This window comes from Pan troglodytes, chromosome 14 (assembly GCF_028858775.2).
Source record: "Pan troglodytes isolate AG18354 chromosome 14, NHGRI_mPanTro3-v2.0_pri, whole genome shotgun sequence".
Classification (NCBI taxonomy): Eukaryota; Metazoa; Chordata; class Mammalia; order Primates; family Hominidae; genus Pan; species Pan troglodytes.
Window position 1 is genome coordinate 100,530,836 of NC_072412.2, and position 14,109 is coordinate 100,544,944.

The 14,109-nt window shown below is 41.0% G+C and overlaps 1 long non-coding RNA gene across 1 annotated transcript in view; it reads left to right on the forward strand.

The window, feature by feature from the left end:
* LOC129136857 (uncharacterized) overlaps positions 1-13,860 on the forward strand; it is a 175,335-nt gene extending 161,475 nt beyond the window's left edge. Inside the window, exons 4-5 of the long non-coding RNA XR_008538871.2 lie at positions 9,508-9,582; positions 11,345-13,860. This is a non-coding gene — a long non-coding RNA (uncharacterized LOC129136857). The remainder of the gene's footprint in view (positions 1-9,507; positions 9,583-11,344) is intronic.
* The last annotated feature ends 249 nt before the right edge of the window (positions 13,861-14,109 follow it).

Here is a 14,109-nt window from a genome sequence, read left to right on the forward strand (position 1 = left end):
AGCAGCCTTTTGTGACCAATAATGACTGTAATGAGAGAAAAGAAAAAGGGAAAATGGGATGATTGAAGCTCACTGGGATGCTTTTGCTGAGCCATTTGTAAAGCAACACAAACAGACAAATGGGGCTCTTCTTTGCCCATTAATTTGTGTCTGTGTTTTCGTTTGCCACTGAAAGGTGAGCCTGTTTATTAGGCATCTGCTAGACAACAGAGACCACTTTACTTAACCTAAGGTGGGATCTTAGAGACAGCAGGAGTCACATGACTGTCTCCGGCAGCCTTCACAATCTTATGTGTAGTCAGCTCTGCAAGTCCTGCTATGTGGTTCAACTAAAACTACAGCTGGGGATCTGTCCATTAAAGCGTTGACATCCTAATAAATCTGCCCCTCCTTCCTAGCCCCAGAGTTCAGGCTTTTCCTGCTCATCTGGACCCTTGAAGCAGCTCCTCCCTATCTTGCTGAAAAGGTAGAGATCTAATCATAACACTCCCATGGGCTAGAATCTTCAGCAGCTCCCTACTATCTGTAAGCAGCTATAATGACCTTCAAGGACCTCTGCAGTGCTGACTTTACGTAACGATGTAATTAGATGGTAAGTTCTCTTAGGGCAGGGACTGTGTGTCTTGTTCAGCTTTTTATCAGAAATGGCAAAGTGGCTTGTGCTTCAGAGGTCCAGAAGAGTCCTGAATTGGATTAAATCCAAAGTAAAAAGAAAAATAAATTCCAATCTTTTCATCAAGTGCTGTTACTTGGATATGCAGACATAAAAGAAAAAAAGAGAGAGAAACGCACAGAAAGTTTGTACTGTTCTCTAGAGAAATTATTTTAAAACTTTTCTTAACACAGTAGAAACCTTATAAAAATGTCTCTGCTTCCTACCAAAAGTTAGATGTCAGAAATCCTGTAACTTGGACCAACTCTGCCCCAGGTTCCTGGGCATCTTGGAGACCACACCAATGCCATCCAAAGGAACTCCAGTTTAGAAATCATGATGTAGAGTAACAGAGAGTAGGATGGAAGCCAGGAGATCCAGGTTCTACTCATTGCTCTGCCATAACTAGCTGTGTGATCTTGGAGATATTCTCTCTTCTGTAAAATGAAAATGGGGCTAAATGGTCACTAGTGTCTCTAAGCTTTAAAAATCTATGACTTTTAAAAGGTAGAATAAACTTTTCCAAAGAACTGGAGACACTCAAATCCATTTCTTTCCATTTTTTTATTGTGAATCTTAAAGATCAAAGATTTTAGCACAGCTCCCATTGGGGTTCATTCAACAGACATGTGCTTATCACAGATCAGTAAACTTGAAGGGCTGACCCTGTGTTCTTATTGATAAGTCTGCAAACCTCTCTTCATCCTAGGTTTTAAAGTCCACTTTTAGAACAATACTAAGGAGATTGCTTAGACAAGCCTTTTGTCAATCCTTTCTCCTCCCCAGGATATAATCCAGTGAAAACTGTCCATTAGGGCTAATTCTGAAGAATACCATTCCTCCTATAGCAGACGCTGTGGCATGTCACCAAGTCCCCTCTTCAGAACTGACACACGCAACCCCCAGCTGCTGGGGAGACCAGCTACTGATGGCTTACAGCTGCACTCTTCACTAGGCTTTCCCAGCGCCACAGGAAACCACCTCACCCAAGTTTATGCCCTGTGGGAGAATTAAAGATGGCAGCAAATTCTTTATTACTCCTCTCATTGAGAGATGGTGTTGAATCCCACCCACACACTTTGAATTTCAGGCAGGCTCTGTGACTGCCTTGATCAATAGAATTCAGCAGAATTGATACAGTTCCAGTTTTGGGGCCCATGACATAAGAGGCTAGAAAATTCCAGGCTCTGTCTTTTGGTGGATTCTCTGTGAACCCTGAGCTATGCAAGAATCCCAACTACACTGCAACCACCATCCTGGAGAAGCCACATGTAGATGATATGGTTGAGAGTCTCTGATGCGCCTAGCCTTCCAGTCACCCCTGCCAAGGGGCCAGACATGTAAGTGAAGCTGCCTTTAATCCTCCAGACCAGACTAGCCCATCCACCAGCTCAGTACCACCAAGCAACCCTTGCCAATGAAGCATCCACCAGCTGAGTCCCATCTGAATTCCTGACCCACAAATTTGCAAGATATGGTAGACTGCCACTAAGTTTTGGAGTCGTTTGTTACATGGCAAAACATAACTGGAACATGCCTTTTTCCTGGGGGTACAGAGGGGGCAGTTCACAGCCAATGAGTGGCTAATGCCAGGATGTAAAGGCCAGAACCCTTGCCTCAATGTTGGGCATTGAAAGGGCCTTCCAGCTCTAGAGCTCCCTGAAGGAGTGGCTGAGGCCTCATTTGCAAATGCCTTGTGGGTCAGCTTCTTCTCGGTCAAATCCTACCTTCTTCACTCCTTTACAGGTGTATCTCCCCAGTAAAACTTGGTACATGACACTCTGTCTCTGTCTTCCCAGGGAACCCAGTCTCAGATGGCTCCACATCTTGCTTTCTTCAAGTGAATTTTCTCAGTTCCTCTTTCTCTTCCTTTGGGTTTGGGTTGTGTTGACAGAATAACTCAGGAAGAGTCCAGCTGATATAATATTTGGTGTCTTTGCGTTACTACCTGGTGGGTAAATTAATATTTGTAGAATGAATTTTTGTTGAATAGAAGAATCGAGGGCATGTGTAAGAGCAGTAAATTATTTACTTTTTAATGATCTGTATGTGTGGCAGGGCTGAGGGAATTCTAAACCCCTGCAATCCAAGCCATGTCCATGAATCTTTCATCTCTAGTAATCACAGAAAATTAGTTGGGAGCAGTAGGAACCAGTGTCTCATTGATTGAAATAAACACAGAAAGATATGTGGGGTTTCAGTGTGGAGAGGTCCAATTAGTTACCAGATTTTTTTGTCTGAGTAGAATTAAAGCATTCATTTAGCAGAGTAATTGGTAAATTTACAGACAAGCAGATGGGCTAGGCTAGTTTGTACCTCTCTGTGCTCCGAGCTTGAGCATGTACTACCCAGGAGATACAAAATTCAAGTAACGGATAGGATCTTTGCTTTTTAAAGCTTCCACCTAAGTGCACAAAGCAACAAGAGAAATTGTTATAAAGTAGCACATTACCCAGAGAAAGAAAATATAAACACTCAACAGAAACTTCAAAATAAAAAAAAAGGATTTGGTCAGAATTGTGTGGGTTTTTCACTAAATTTGCATGAAGAAAGTCTACCTACTGCTTTACTTTAGCCACAGTTTCAATGTCCTGAGATGATTTCCTGAGCATATTTTTAAACTATTCTCTCCTAGTCTCCCATTCACTATTGCTTAGGAAGCACTTAGAATATTATGGGTGCCATATAAATTCCTAGTGGGAAAAACGGTGGAGTGAATTGCCTCAGATCAGCTCTACTGCCTTTAGGCATCAGATTCCCCCCCTTCTTTTTTCCTCTGCAACTTTACACATCCCCATAATGCCAGCAACTTAAGACTAGAAAACTTTCCTAGAAATAAAAATAAAATTTAAAAGTTGATGCTCTTTCCACTTGGATATTTCCCCCCATGGATTCTAGAATGCATATTCATTTCTTACACAATGGAAAATATATGTATAAAATAAATTTTCTGTTTTAAGTTGAGAAAATAAGTCATTGAAGAATGACCGGAAGTTAGCCCACTGGGGCCTCCCCAGTGCCTGGGGTAATATGGAATTACTAGCTTGGGAAGTAGAGCAGGTCTCAGCACAATCGTGGAAGTGCATTTGTCCTTGGAGCTGAGTCCCTGGGTAATGGCTTCCATGGCATGTTTAGGATGTGACTGATACCATTCCAGCTGCCACCACCCTTCACATCTGTCTTATGAGAGTTTCTTTAGTATCAGTCCTGGGTTGGGGTTTCTTCTCTCATCTTCCTTTGTTTCAGCTAGCTTTTTGTTCAGAGATGACTGGAACTAATTTCAGCCACACCCACATTTTCTTGTTGATGATGGATGAAGAGTGAACATCTGGCAGAATTCAATGTGGTGCCCACATCTTTGAGGCCTCTGGCTCCCTTCCTCTAGGGCACCCTGTTGTTCAAGGATGTCCAGTTTCCATAGCAAGTGTCATGAGTTGTGACTCTCAAAGACCCTGTGCCAGTGTCATACTCCCAAGGCGTCCTGAGAAACCCAAAAGGACATCTCCCAAAAATCTCTGAATTCGCTGAATTCAAGTTCAGTGAAGCTCTAAGGTCGAGTTTTCCAGCTCTCCTTCTGTGACCCCTCTGGATGTGCCTCAATTTACCCAAAAAGGTGCTATGTTATGTTTCAAAGCTAAGGTGATTTTTATTCCCTTGAATTTTTATAAATACATATATGCAATAAAGCAATTTAGGAAATGTGGGGCCTAATAGATAAACAAATAACACTTTTCAAAGGGGCCTGGAATCAATGCCATAGGCTTTCTCTCCTTTGTACTGACTTCCTTCATTCCTTAGCCCCATTTTCCTAGCAAATGAATGAAAAGACTGGAAATAAGTCTTGGGGGATGAGAACACAAATGCCTAGGAGGGGATCACATGTGATTTTTTTCAGGAATAAGGAGTCTAGATCAACTAGAGCCAGTCAGTGACACAGCAGGTGTCTTGCAATCAGATGCAGCAACGCTGAGATGTGCCAGTTTACACCTGTTCTCTAGGGTTATCTCTCAAGTTTCCTAGAGAAAAAAGAGCTATCTTTCTAGCCTATGAACACTCCATACAGCCGTGCTACTCAACCTGCAGTGTGGTACCAGGAGCAAGGGTATCACCAGGGAGTGTGTTAAAAATGAACAATCTCAGTCGCCACGCCCGGCCGGCTGAATCAGAAACAAGTGCCTTGGGGTGAACCTTAAGCATGTTGAAGTTTGAAAAGCACTGGCACACATGATGTCCCTCTTCACAGATCACTCCTGCAGCACTTAGACGCCCGCAGTACCTCTCACAGTTGCCTGCATCATGGACCACCTCCTGGCCTCTGCTCCTGCCCTGTCTTCTCTACACAGCAATCTACACAACTCATCATAGCCTGATATCTCCATTCTGTCTTCATCATTCTGATCCCCTGAGCCTGGCAGGCAGGGTACTCTAAGATCTTAGCCCACCTGCAGCACCAGTCTCAACTGCCATCACTCCCAGCTTGACTACAGCTGCGTAGCCCTGCACGATTCAGGCTGATCCTGGCTTTGCTCTGGTTATTTCAGCCTAGAACGCCCTTCCTACTCATCCTGCCCATCCTTTAAGACCCAGTTGAGGTCCCATTTAGGAAGCTGATTATGGCCTGTCTCCACCTAATCAGCAGCGCACACACACACACGTACTCCAAGCTGGGTTAGGTACCCCTCCTCAAGGGTCCGCATATGGATGCTGGGGTCATAATGCTCTTACACCACTTTACATTATTTTGCAGTGATCTATCTTTGACACAGGGCCTGAAAGAATACTACAGTCTAGGGCCAACCTGGTATAGTGGTGAGTGTGGACTCTGGAGCTAGCAGTCTGGGTTCATGTCCCAGCTCTGCTGCTACCTAGTTTGTAAACTTGGGCAAGTTACTTAACCTCTCTGTGCCCAAATTTCATCAGCTGTAAAAGAAAAAAAAAGGTAATTTGAGATACCTACTTCATGACGTTGTTGTGAAGATGAAATGAGTTGATACCTGCTATATGTATGATATAAACGTTTGCTATCATTTTTTAATTATTCAAGTTTGTATTCCCAGTGACTAGTGGAGTGCTTGGCAGACAGTAAATGTGCAATAAATAAAATACTCAATGATTGAATATATTATTGTGCTTGTTTAGATTTTATCTGTTTGCCTTATTGGCCTCATGTAATAAACAAGGAATGGACTGAGAGAGGAAATAGGTCTTGGAGGAAGGGAACGCCGAGAGATGTTGCCTTGCCAAAGACCTCACAACTAATTCAAAGCGGGAGCAGTGCCTCAGCTGGAACCCTTTTCAGCTTGTCGTTTGTGCAGGATCAACACCCCTGATGTCCAGTCTGCCAAATGGGAGCATGGTGGATCATAAGGATGGACATCTAGTCATGAAAACTTTCCTCCTAAATTTCTTATTGCCAAAGACCAGTGACCATGCCCACTCATCCGAAGAGCAGCAGTTTATTCCACCCTATCACCCCAAGGACTCTTCCACCTATTTTCATAACAATTTTATAGTGTCTGGCAGTCACTAGGATGCACTTGTCAACTCAACAATTATTTATTAAAATGGTGGGATTTTAAAATCACAGACTGATGAAAACTGCTTTTTCAATGCATTTTTAATATTGCCAAAAAAAATTCTTTTCACAAGCGCAATGACCAAAATAACCCAGACCTTATTAGTTTATTCACCTTAAATTTGTTTTTGTACTATGTATGAAAATGAGCACTCATATACTATGACAATGGCAGTAAACACTTTGCTTTGTTTTTACTGAAAGAGAAAAAAATCGACTTTAATTTGAATACTAAACCATCCAGAATATCTAGCTGAAAACATGTTTTTATTATTTGCATTCTTGGGTTTGGCTTGTTATGCTTTGGGCATATCTGCTGATATCACTTGCAATATTTTTTCATTTCATATATTAATATTTAATATTCTTTAAACATTGTTCAACCTTAATGGTTGTCTAATTTCTGTTTTTCATCCACAGAGAAGCTATTAATTTATGAGCGTATAGGGCAGTAAGTAATAATTTGCATGAATGCCTTGAACAGATATGCTTCCATAGGCCGCCCATAGCATAGACTCGGAAAGGGATGATACCATCTATTGGCCAAGCTCCAATGAACACTGCTTTACAAGAAGCATAAAAAAAAAGTTTTTTAATCCATAAAGAAGTCTACTAAATGAAAAATCAACAGAGATGACAGGAACCGGTTTGTTTCTGCTCCTTTTTTCTTTTGTGTGTGCTCTGCAATTCCCTTTTGGGAGAGATTTGTGAAAGAGCAAAGCAAGTAGCTGAAGTGCTTTGAAGAACTGGAGAAGAGCCCATCCTTATCTGTGTCCAGAACTTCACTCTTTTCCTCCAGTAACTCTGTCGACAGAGATCCATGCTCACATGTTGCCAGCTGAGCTAACCCAAAATAAGGCCAGATGGGATAAAAAAAAAATTAATCAATGAATCAGTCTAACCAGTGGCTTAGCAGTATCTAGGCAACTGAAATCTGATGTTCTCCATCTCACTGGCATTGATATTTCTCATTGTATGAATCTGACAAATGGCTTCCAGCAGCACAATATCACCTATGTTCCATCTTAATCTTGGAGTTGGAGGTGTAACTGCACATTCAGAGGTGAGAGGATACTTTATATGTGAAAAGACATTAGGTTAATTGCCCTCAAAACAATCTCAATACTTCCCTCCTCCATAAAGGTGTGGAATTCGTTCCCCTTGGGCCAGGAAGTCAACGATGAAGGCAATCACCGTTCCCACAAATTATGTCCCCAATTTCTTACCCTCCCTAGTCCTTCTGTCAGTCTCCTAGAATTATCTTCTCTAAAATCTGGGATTTACAGTCACCTCAGGACAGATGTCACTCGGCACACCAGGTAGACAATTAAGATAGTTACCCAGACAATTTAGAAAGGACAAAATAATATTTCCTTAATTATCTGTATGTTACAGTTAGTCCTTTCTTTTCAAATAGCTATGTGATTGCTATAATTCTCTTTTTAAAATTGTTTTCCTATCTTGAACAAGCCTTATGGGTATAGTAGAAGTTTAATAAGATTTAGATAGAATTAGTGCCCACACTAATAAAATCTAATCTCATAATCCAGTATTTCGGCATTCAGAAAACATACCCACCAGAAGGAATGATTTTGCTAACTTTCCAGGAAGTTAGATGACTTGTTTTGATGGAGTGAAACCTAAGACCCTAAAAGTATTAAATGAGGCTCTTAAAATGTCTTCCATACATTTTCTCATTCTTGTGCTGAATTTATATCAAGGCAGCAGATTTTCTACATGTGTTTCTTCTTATTAAAATACCAAAATGAAATTAGTAGTGTTTAAATTATGAGTATACATTTTTAAAGCTTCATTATTTTGGATAGAGGGGTGTATTAGTTTGTTTTCACACTACTGATAAAGACATACCCAAAACTGGGAACAAAAAAAGGTTTAATTGGACTTACAGTTCCACACAGGAGGCCTCAGAAACATGGTGGGAGGCAAAAGGCTCTTCTTACACGGGGGCGGCAAGAGAAAATGAGGAACAAGCAAAAGTGGAAACCCTTGATAAACCCATCATATCTTGTGAGACTTATCAACTATCACGAGAATACCACCGGAAAGACCAGCCCCCATGATTCAATTACCTCCCCATGGGTTCCTCCCACAACATGCGGGAATTCTGGGAGATAAAATTCAAGTTGAGATTTGGATGGGAACACAACCAAACCATATCAAGGGGGTGGTTGGTTTGTTATTTTGGGCTAAACTTTTTATGAACCAAGAAAGCATATTTGGGTATACATTTATCCATGAGTGAATTGTACAGAGCTAAACATACAATCAACTGGGGCATTCCTTTTTTTTTTTTCATGGAATTTTACAGTATCTTCAAAGATTTATTTGGACAAATACACAATTCTTCCTCTAAACAAATGTCCCTTATCAGTGATCTAGCTCAAATCACATGTGTATAGAAATATATTAGGTATGTAACATGAATAAAGCACAGTCTGGTTGAAATAAAAGTCTTCTTTCCTTAACTTTTAGTTTCAGGTGTATATGTACAGTTTGGTTCTGTAGATGAATTGTGTGTCATGGGGGCTTGGTGTACATATTATTTCATCACCCAGATAGTAAGCATAGTGCTCAATGGGTGGCTTTTAGATCTTCATACTTCCCCCACCCACCACCCTCAAGTAGGCCCTGGTGTCGGTTGTTGCCTTCTTTGTGTCCATGTGTGCTCAATGTTTAGCTCCCACTTATAAGTGAGAACATGCAGTGTTTGGTTTTCTGTTTCTGCATCAGTTCACTTAGGATAATGGTCTCCAGCTCCATCCCTCTTGCTGCAAAGAACATGATCTCATTCTTTGCTATGGCTGCCTAGTATTCTGTGGTGTATATGTATCACATTTTCTTTATCCAGTCTATGTTGATGGGCATTTAGGTTGATTCCATATCTTTGCTATTGTGAATAGTGCTGCAATGAACATATGCATGTGTATGTCTTTTTGGTAGAATGATTTATATTCCTTGGGTATACACCCAATAATGTGATTACTGAGTTGAATGGTAGTTCTGTTAAAGTTTTAAAGCTACACTACATTCCACAGTGGCTGAACTAATTTACAATCCCACTACCAGTGTATAAGCCTTCCCTTTTCTCTGCAGCCTTACCAGCAACTGTTATTTTTTGACTTTTTAGTAATAGCCACTGAGACTGGTGTGAGATGGTATCTTATTGTGGTTTTGATTTGCATTTCTCTGATGATTAGAGATGTGGACCCCATTTCTTCTTTTTCTTTTTCTTTTTTTTTTTTTTTTTTTTTTGAGACAGCATTCTACTCCATCGCCCAGGCTGGAGTGTAGTGGCACAATCACGACTCACTGCAGCCTCAACTTCCCAGGCCAGGTGATTCTCCCACTTCAGCCTCTCAAGTAGCTGAGACCACAGGCACGCACCACCATACCTGGCTAATTCTTTGTAGAGACGGGTTTTCACCATGTTGTCCATGTTGGTCTCAAGTAATCCACCCACCTCGGCCTCTCAAAGTACTGGGATTGTAACTGTGAGCTACCATGCCCAACCAAGCATGTTTTCATATGTTTGTTGGCCACATGTATGTCTTCTTTGGAAAAGTGTTTGTTCATCTCCTTCGCCAGCTTTTTACTGGGGTTGCTTGTTTTTTGCTTGTTAATTTGTTAAAGTTCTTTATAGATTCTGGATATGAGACCTTTGTCAGATGTATAATTTGCAAATATTTTCTCTCATTCTATGGGCTGTCTGTTGATTCTGTTGATAGTTTCTTTTGCTATGCAGAAGTTCTTTAGTTTAATTAGGTACCACTTGTCAATTTTTGTTTTTGTTGCAGTTGCTTTTGCCATCTTAATCATAAAGTCTTTGCCAAGACCTCTGTCTAGAATGGTATTCCCTAGGTTTTCTTTAAGGGTTTTTATAGTTTTCGGTTTTACATTTAAGTTTTTAATCCATCTTTCTAATCAGGACCTTTTGCAATTCCAGAATCCTCAATGGCAGCCTCCTTCTTACAAGAAGGTTAAGAAATGACAAGTTGGGTAGGGAAGAAAATAGTGAAAAAGTGACTTCATACAATGTTTTCAAACCTTACAAAATCGATTTTTGTAACAAACCCATTTTCAAATGGGAGAAAATAACCTCTGAAGATCATTCTAATAACATTCTTGGCTGGGCGCAGTGGCTCACGCCTGTAATCCCAGCACTTTGGGAGGCCGAGGCAGGTGGATCATGAGGTCAGGAGATCGAGACCATCCTGGCTAACACGGTGAAACCCCGTGTCTAGTAAAAATAGAAAAAATTAGCCGGGCGCGATGGTGGGCGCCTGTAGTCCCAGCTACTCGGGAGGCTGAGGCAGCAGAATGGCGTGAACCCGGGAGGCGGAGTTTGCAGTGAGCTGAGATCGCACCACTGCACTCCAGCCTGGGCGATAGAGCGAGACTCCGTCGAAAAAAAAAAAATTCTTATCAGATGGTAGTTTGAGGCAGGGTAGTGTTTCTGGAAATTTTAAGATTTCCAAATAAAATTCAAAAATTTTTAAAGTTTTTAAACCTCTTCCAAAATGAACAAAAAAATTCATGATTACGTTTTTTCTAAATGTAATGAAACTTCACTAAATTGCACTTGCTGAAAATAAAAGCCATCTAATTCATTTATTTTAAAAATAAAACCATTTTTGGAATAAAGTTAACTATTTTCAGGTATAAACTGTGTTTTAATATACAGAATTCGCTAAATATTGCCTCAAAGGCACCAAATGTTAGGGATAGATATGTATGCCTGTTTTGGAAGCCAGAGTGAATGAAACCATTTGTTCTTTTAAATATTTTAAATACTTACTATCAAATAACAGTTACCCTATTATTTTGCATAATCTCCATTAAATGGATTTGTTCAGCAGAGAGAAATTTAAAGCTAAATTACACAACATTCTAATTTAGTGATTTTTAAATACGTTTTTTAACAATCAGTCTTTCAGCCACCATCAAAAGGAAATGACACATTTCAGGAAATGTCTACATATAGCCAGGTGGCTCTGAATTTTATAGACTGGGATTGAGATGTGCTGAATAGAAAATAAAGCAGGAGAGTCAATGTTCAATTCTGCTCTACTAACATTTATTGATTCCTTCCTTCCTAGTGCCAAGCCCTCCATTAGATCCTGGAGCTAAGAAGATGACAGGAGCACAGTTACTGGATTTATTCAGATACTCAACTACAGTTCTCACGCTCTTTCTATATTTTCTACTTGCAGAGGGGTTTTTTCCACCTCTGATTACTCTATCCCACCTGGTTATGCCAATCACTTCCACCTACTAACTGTCCAAATTCACAGGAGAATTTTCAGACATCACCCCACATACTTTTCCTGGTCTCCTAAATATATAGAAAGTGCATTCTGCAACACAATATCATATAGATCAGTTGCCTATTGCCACGATAAGGCTACAGGACAATCACAAAACTACAATAGATTATAACAACCCACATTCAGCTTATGAGTCAATGAGATTAAACTGATCTGGCTACAACAGCAAAGGCTAGGCTGCAAGTTGGTAGACAGATTTGCTGGTTTTGGCTCAGCTTGTTCACAAGTCTGGGGGACCAGTTGGCTATCACTGGCTGATCTAGGACAGCCCAGCTCATTAACCAGCAGGCTAGCCCAGGCATGTCCTTCTCAGGAAGGTGACAGAGAGCAAGAGTGAGCCAACCCAATGATGCAAGTGCTTTTCAAGCTTCTACTCATATCATGTCAGCTCAATATCCTGTTGACCAAAGTAGGTTGCATGGCTAATGCCAGTGTTAGAATGGAAGGGTATAAAAATGACATGGCCACCAATATGAAGTGGGGACAGGTAAAGGACTGGGGCCATTTTTGCAAACTATAACATGTGTAGGTAGGAATATACATAAACCAATGTACAAGAATCTTACTGTGCAACACTTTCCAAACATTACCCTGCATTGTGGAAGACTTTACCAATGTGATAAACTCCATCTGCTGAACTTAGCCCTGCTCAGTCCTTTCACAATACCTCTTGAGTTCAGGAGGCACTCGAGGAAGGACAGGGGCCTCTTGAAATCCAATGTGGGTCCCAGGATGACAATTACTACAGGACTTGACATAGAGAGCAGCAGAAAATTTGTCACTTCTCCTCAGCTGTTAGAAGTAGATCAAAGGTAAATATAAACACCTCCAATCACCAATTAAGTTAAAAGAAAGAGGCCAACACTAAATCTACCAGCAGAAAAACACTGCACTTCCTCTCTCAGCTACTGAAGCATGCCCAGTAAATGTAACCAATACCCTAGCCCCAGCCCTTTATGGAAACAACTGCACTGAACTCCCATCCTCTGAGGCCGGGTGCAGTGGCTCATGCCAGTAATCCCAGCACTTTGAGATGCCAAGGCGGGAGGATTGCTTGAGCTCATGAATTTGAGATCAGCCTCAGCCACACAGCAAAACCCTGTCTCTACAAAAAAAAATACAAAACCTTGCTGGGCATGGTGGTGCCTGCCTGTAGTCACAGCTACTTGGGAAGCTGAGGTGGGAAGCTGAGGTGGGAGGACGGCTTGAGCCCTGGAGGCAGAGGTTGCAGTTGGCTGAGATTGCTGCACTGCACTCCAACCTGAGGCAACTGAGCCAGACCTTGAAAAAAAAAAAAACAGAACAAAAAAAAAAAAAAAACCTCCCATCCTCTGGATAAAGTAAACCTAGAGCAACTAAAACTGTACTAAAGTAATCTAATTATTATTATTTTTTTTGAGATGAGGTCTGGCTCTATCACCCAGGCTCGATCACAGTGAAGCAATCTCAGCTCATTACAACCTCTGCCTTTTAGGGCTCAAGTGATCCTCCAACCTCAGCCTCCCCAGTAGCTGGGACTACAGGTGCATGTCACCATGCCCAGCTAATTTTTTTTTTAATAGATGGGGTTTTGCTGTGTTGCCTAGGCCGGTCTCGAACTCGTGAACTCAAGCGATCCTCCTGCCTTGGCCTCCCAAAATGCTGGGATTACAGGCATCAGCCACTGTGCCCAGGCTAGACTAAAGTAATCCAGACTAATTATCTGTATGTGTGAATGTGGTGGTGTTGAGGGAATACAGGCATCAAGGGCCTATGCGGCCCTTAAAGACAGGAATTGATTGTGCTTGCTTGCTTGCTTTTTTATTGTGGTAAAGAATACATAACATGAGCTCTAGGCTTTACCAAAATTTTCAGTGTAGAGTGCAGTACAATATTGTTAACTATGAGCTCATAATTGTACAGCAGCTCTCTAGAAGTTTTCCAGCTTGCATAACTAAAACCCTATACCTGATGAACAGCAATTCTTCCATTTCCCCTAGCTTTAGGCTCTGGCAACCACCATTCTACTTTCTGCCTTTATGAGTTTAACTATTTCAGACACCTCATGTAAGTAGAATTATGTAGTATTTGCTTCTCTGTGTCTGGCTTATTTCACTTAGCATAATGCCCTCGATTTCCATCCATGTTGCAGCATGTGACAGGATTCCCTTCTTTCATGGCTGAGTAGTATTCCATTGTGTATAGGTATCAGATTTTCTTTATGCATTCATCCATTGATGGGCATTTAGGTTGTTTTCACCTCTTGTCTATTTTGAATAATGCTGAAATGAACATGGGAATGCAGATAACTTCTTGAGCTTCTGATTTCAATTTTTTTTGGATACAAAAATGGGATCATTGGCTGAGGCAGAAGAATTGCTTAAACTCGGCAGGTGGAGATTGCAGTGAGCTGAGACCGTGCCATTGCACTTCAGCCTGAGCGACAAGAGCGAAACTGTCTAAAAAAATAAAAAATTTGAAAAAAAGGGATTGTTGACTCCTATGGTAGTTCCATTTTTAATTTTTTGTGGAAACTCCATACCATTTTCCATAATGGC